Here is a 6,426-nt window from a genome sequence, read left to right on the forward strand (position 1 = left end):
TCATTTAATTTCGGTAAAATTGCAGAGAGATTAAAGATGATAAAAATTAGACTATAGAATATATCGTACTTTATTATTTCCCATCGTCATTTAGCCTCATGTGCATTTAAAACTCGCTTTATTCTCTTGAATATGGCACTGCACGGCCCGGGCTGCCTTTTGTCTCAGCCACCGTTAATTCAGAGCAGCTCCAAAAGCCCCTTCAGTTAATCGCATTTGTCTGAATAGGGAGTCTACAAGTCATCAACTTCACGGTTATTTCAGGAGGATTTATCACTCCTCTAAGTCCCGCAGCACGGACTACATTCTCCATCAGTCATGCAACCTCGAATATCTGACCGTATGTCCCGTTTTAAAAAGTGATATAGGCCTTTTTGGCACAAGATTTTTATCTTATAATAATGTACGGCCAGTTTTAAACAGAAGCTTGTAATGTAACATTTGATCACTGTGGTTTCCCTGTATAATCATTGGTATATATTCCGCACTTGACTGAATATCTTCTCTCGACATGAGAGAGAATTTATAAGATGCCAACTGCGTATTAATCCATAAAATAAAGCTGTTAAAACCGTGTAACTTGTTACGAATGTACTGCCTTTGGTATTTCTTGCAGCCGAAAAAAACAGGTGCAATGTGATTGAGACATACCAACAGCCCCCACTATTATCTAAATTTAACAAATAATAATAAAAAGCTATAGGGTTTTTTATTTTAAAAGTATTACTCATGGATAATTTGATTTTGTTAACGTTGTTTAATTTTTTTTTTTTTTACATTTTATTCAGACTAAATTCAAACTGTGCGGATAATTTGTTGGTCAAAAAAGTCCTATACGCTGCATTACATTTGATACGCGCTGCAGTTAAATCTCTTTTCTCATTTTAAACCGACTAACTCACAAAAACTAGAGACCTGTGGGGGATTTTTCCCCAGAATGAAACAACTATTGCATCGAGGATTAATCACTCAGTATCCCCTTATTTGATTTAAAATGGCCACTTTTTAAGATATTTCATCGCAAGGCCTTCCTCTTTTTAATGCGTAGCTCTCCTTTACGCTGTTGTTTAGCCTACGTTATAAAAGCATATCATTTGTTTTTTCTAGAACAAAACTGTATAATATAAAATGTAGTTCATACCTTCCTGCGACTCCATCGTTGTGCGCCACACCTGAAGCTACAAACTGCACTGAAGTCGAACCCATCACACTTTAAAGTCCTGAATCTACTTTTATCTTTCAAAGAGTTCCACTATTGAAGCAGTGTTGAGGCAACAGAAGTCTCCGGTCCGTGTTGCCCGCAGCAGGACTGCAGAATTACAATGAAACAAAAGAAATCCAAGCGGCGTTCTGGACTTCCTGAGTATCAAATGTCAATTTCAGCCCTGCGCTCCTCTCCTCTCCTCTTCCCTCTCTCCCACCGGCTCCCTTCCTCTCTCTCTCTCTCTCTCTCTCTCTCCAAACTAAACCTCCTCCCTTTTACCTGCGCGTCCAAACTGCACACTCACAGAAAGAAAGGTGTTCCGGGCACCTTTTTAAAGGCGCAGGCACACGAATTAGCAACAACAGGTTACAACCTTGTACGGGAATATAACAGCACCTGACAAGTATGAATAATCGGCATTAACACATTTACAATACGGCTGATTTTACCCTATCTTCCATATTTTTAAATGTTAGACATACAGGACACCTACCTCTAAATGTTATGCCTAAATGAACTATAAACTTCCCTAAGCCAAACGCTTTGCCTCTAAGGGTACAAATCGTACCATTGTGTGTACCTGTGTTCGTAAAAGTGTTCGTTTCTGTAAAGCGGCACACAAACAGCACCATCCAGCCTTCCTCCACCTGGATCAGGCTGCGAGTCCATTGATTTGCCCAGCAAAAAAGACACATTCAACCACCTTACCCCTACAATCCAAACTGGCCGTGTCTCACCCGTTCTGCTGCGTTCACGGCCTCGGGTACCGCAGGCTCTGTAGTCTCTTTAGGGTGGATCTCTCTGGAGGCGAGGATACCTTCAATAAAAACGGTGTCGTTGTAAACCCGGGGACTGCTGCAGTCTGAGCGGATGAGGATTGGTTTTGTCTCTCCGGATTAAACGATTTTCTGACCAATAATTTAGTCCAGCCCCCATCCCGAGAAAAGACAGATAGGCCTACATTTCATCCAGATCACTTAGTCTAACTTTATTTTGTTCTATTTCTATATAAATTGAAGATATTTATTCATCTTTTGTCAGTTACTAAATGAAACAAATAAAAGAGGCACTGCATCTTTAAATAAAATTATTTTGATTTTTTTTTCTTTAAAACAAGATTTTAAGAGCTTTGCTAATTCATGTTATCATATAGCCTACTTATAGCTTATACTGCTACACTTATTTAACGTTTACTGGTTTAAATCGCTAATGGAGCTACTTTTTATATACTAATCTAAATGTTGTATTTGATGTTCCTCTTGAAATAGACCTATTGGTGAATTAAAATGGAAAAACTCATATTTTTACATAACAATTTCTCACACATAGGCTACGTGATGCCTGTTTTGTTCATGTATTATTTTTAATCCTAAAAGGCCTTTGCAGGCAGCAGAGGTTAGGCCTGCAGGCCTGTGGTTTATGTACAGGTCAATTGGTTACCGTTTACCTCCAGCACCCATAGACCACAGAGTTATTTCTATGGAGAGACAGACTGTTTGAGAAAGCGAACTAAGTGAAATGTTAACCATTTATATTCCACTTTTGTATCATTACCGTGCCTCTGAATTCTGCAAGAAAACAGGGAGAACAAACATGCTACACTATTTAACCCGGCTGCTGTTTAATTACTACCGTAGGCCTGTTAGATAGCTTATAAATGTCCATTTCAACATGGTTTCTCTGTATTTTCACATATTAAACCTGCAGGCATACATCAGAGAGACTATTTGGCGCATCTTCCCAGCCCCCCATTCCGGGATTAGTTTTAGTCAGCTGATGCTGTTGAGGCTGCAGTTCTTGGGGCGAGATGCTGCAGGATCAAATGACCACGTCCAGATGGCAAATGATTATCAAACACTGCATTTAAAGCCTGCACTAGTGGTTACCCTGTGCACATTGCATAACATTTCCTGTGAGGGGAAAGCAGCAAAAATACCTTTGCTATACCACCAAAGTGGGACTTTTTCCTGCAACATAATTTATCCTGTTTAAGTCATCACAAAAAGGCATATTTTTTAGCGTAAATGTCACCCAAACAGCTTTAGGAAAAACCCATACAACCTGATGTAGGCCTGGTGTCCTGACAGGCAGCAGCAGTTAGCTTTCCTGGGCCTTCAGGGGCCTTCGTCTTGCTCCTCAGCCTCCTCCTTTACGCAGAGCTGCACAGCACCCATGGGTTTAATGCAGAGCCCCAGGTATGCCCTAACTCCTCTTTAGGTGCCTAATATATGGGGACAAGTTCCACCCATGCTCCTCTCAGATGGCCGGTGTGTCCACTTACCTGCTGCTGATAATTAGGCAGATAACTAGGCGGACAAAACTCGTGTAATATTTAGAGGTGATGCGGCTGGGTTCGGTTACACTCCTTTCAGGCTGGATAGCGACAGTGAAATCAATCCGCGGTGACTCGACGAGGAGCCCGAAGCCTCTCTAAGCAGCCTGACGTGGTTTCCACCTGGAAAAGCTGAAACTGGAGCCTCGGATCATCCGTAGAGTGTATAAAGAGATGAGTAGCAGTCAATGAATATTTAAAACACTCATTTGACTCTGTGCTGCTGTCGTGCCGGAGTTAGACGAAGCAGGTGCCAGCGGAGGGATCAGGTGGACGCGTGGTGCGTTTGTGGCTCTGCCACCCGTCCGTCTCCCGTGAAGGGATGCAGGCCATACGATATGATGCTGGATGAAATAATAATGCGGCGAGATTTAGTCTGATGCTCCTAAAGAAAAACTAAATGGCAACTACAGGGATACAATTTTCCAGTACTGCAAAATTAAACAACAGAGATTAAATTTCACAAAAAATCCGCCAAAAATGCAGAAAATCTAGAAAAAAACTGTTATTTCACGCAACTTTATTAACCATATGTAACAAGACGATGCTGAATAGTATAGTTCATGAAAGCTCTCCTAAAACATTAACATCTCAGAGGGTTATTCTAATAAATTTAAATAATATTCTAAATACCGGGAACACTCGACAAAAAATAAAAATAAAAGGGAAAAAATATAAAATAAAACTTTATTAATAAAGTTAAAGGATAAAATTAATAAATTGGTCGTTTCTGTGAGGAAGCAAAATTCATTCATGACTCTCTTGATATGAACATTTTTGCTCCAACTGGCGTTACTTCTGCGGAGGATTACTGCACAGGGGATTATTCACTGCCCTCAGCACGTGCAGCATCATTACCAGGAAAATGTTTAAAAAAAAAACAAAACATTAGGATGAAAATACATAGCTGACAATATGCTGTCTTTTCTGTAAGCATGTTTAATATCGGAAAAGAAAATAGATCCAAATGCAATCCACACAGCAAAGGAGTGGGTGTGGGGGTGTTTGTGATGGTGGTGGTGGGTGGCGGCATGTTAGTCAGTGGGTCATCTATTAGTAAAGACTCAGGGATCATTGTGCTACTCTGCTGCTGCATCACCACCAACATCACCCCATCCACCCCCCTACTGTTCAAGTGAAACAGAGCTTGTAACCAGAGAGGGCCCACTGCCTACCACCCAGCCTCAGCTTGAGAAACCCAACACACAGAGATGCATGCTGGTTGACGGGCTGTCAGATCACCAGGAGTCGGAGAAAGAACAGAAGGCATCAGCAGGGGGGACTATAAAAGAATGAAAAGAACAACATATTTTCTTGTATAAAACCCCAAACATAATAACTGCACCATGCATATTGGCTCTGGAAAGGCCCAACCTCATAAAACAATGCATTATGGCATAAGTCAAAAGTTATACTGACTCATTTTTTCACATAATTGAGTATAAATTGAGCTAAAGAATGTACCCATACAGCAGATTTACTGCTAAAAGCTTTCCTATGCAGCCAACAATGATTGATCATAACCTGCAGCAGACAGCGCTGAGTCTAATGTGGAGCCTCAGGGCATCGTAATGCCTTAAAAGGCCACAGCGGCACAGGTCACCTGACCACCCCCGCTCAGCGAGGACCAATCAGACAGCGGGCATTACGTCATGGAGGCCCACAGTTTGTCTTGACCAACGCACTGCGGATAAAACAGAAGCTCTAAATATTTCATTGAGACTCTCAGGTTGCTGGACGTGTGGAGGTCAGGACTGTGGAGAGACAGAGCCTCGTCCTCTCCTCCCTCCCTGCAGCGCTTCATCCTCCTCCTCCTCCTCCTCTTTTGATGCAGGGGAAGATGAACAGGGTGAAAGCATTGGGGTTGGGTTTTTACAGCTAAAAGAGGCCTTGAAATGTCATCAGCTTCTTCTTTCTCATCCTTCAAAATGCTGCTCTGACTTGTGTCTCCTCAGATAGTAGAGATGTTCCTATAGCAACTTTTCCTTTCCTTATACGGATGCTGAAACGTAGACCCGAGTGTAGGCCGATACTAACCCTCAGATACCGATGTGATAAAATATATTAAGCGTATTAAGTTTGATTGGACTAATACGACTCTCTGTGCTAGCACACATTTGTTTATTGTCAAGTGATAATTTACCTGAAAGCACATATTCTTTTTCACTTGAACACAATAGTTCTATTTATAGTTGCCGTGCAGGGTACTGTTATGGAAAAGTAGAAGAAGAATCAAGTGGATTTTTGGGGGGCTAACTAATTATGGTAACAGCTTAAGTAAAAAGCTAAATCGAGTGGCGAACCTGTCGATACCCAGTACCCAATTTTAAGCCGTATCAGAGGCATTTTTGACACTAGTCTCTCTGAACTACGGAGGCCCTAAGCAGAAATGCATCCATATATTTTAGTCACTCCGTTTTCCTGTGATAACGAGTCATTCCTGGTTCTTTTCTCTAGATCTCGACTTTATTTCATTATGTTGAGATAACAACGCTTTACACTGTAACGACAGGTGATCAGAACTGGCTTAACTTACCTCATTAGTGTGGGCAATGGCAGCATGGCGTGTTGCAGTCTATAATGTCACAGTGACCAGCCTGTTGTTTTATTTTACCGATATAAAGAGAAAACAAGGTTGAGATAAATTGCTCCGCTCTAATGGGAAAATAAGCTTTGTTATCCCAAGATAACAGGAAAAATATGTTGCGATCTCAAGAAAACAACCTGAAATTACTCAAAATCACTGGAAAATGGAGTCAATAAAATGTATGGATGCATGTCCGCTCAGGGCTTCCGTACTGAACAACTCTACAGAAGGAATACGCAATTCCCAATCGCATAACGGCAAATGTCACAAAAACGACAGTTCACTTGTCATAGTTAGTTACTG

Source organism: Semicossyphus pulcher, unplaced genomic scaffold, assembly GCF_022749685.1.
Source record: "Semicossyphus pulcher isolate SPU_LCO1_2020_fin unplaced genomic scaffold, fSemPul1.0.p SCAF_20, whole genome shotgun sequence".
Classification (NCBI taxonomy): domain Eukaryota; kingdom Metazoa; phylum Chordata; class Actinopteri; order Labriformes; family Labridae; genus Semicossyphus; species Semicossyphus pulcher.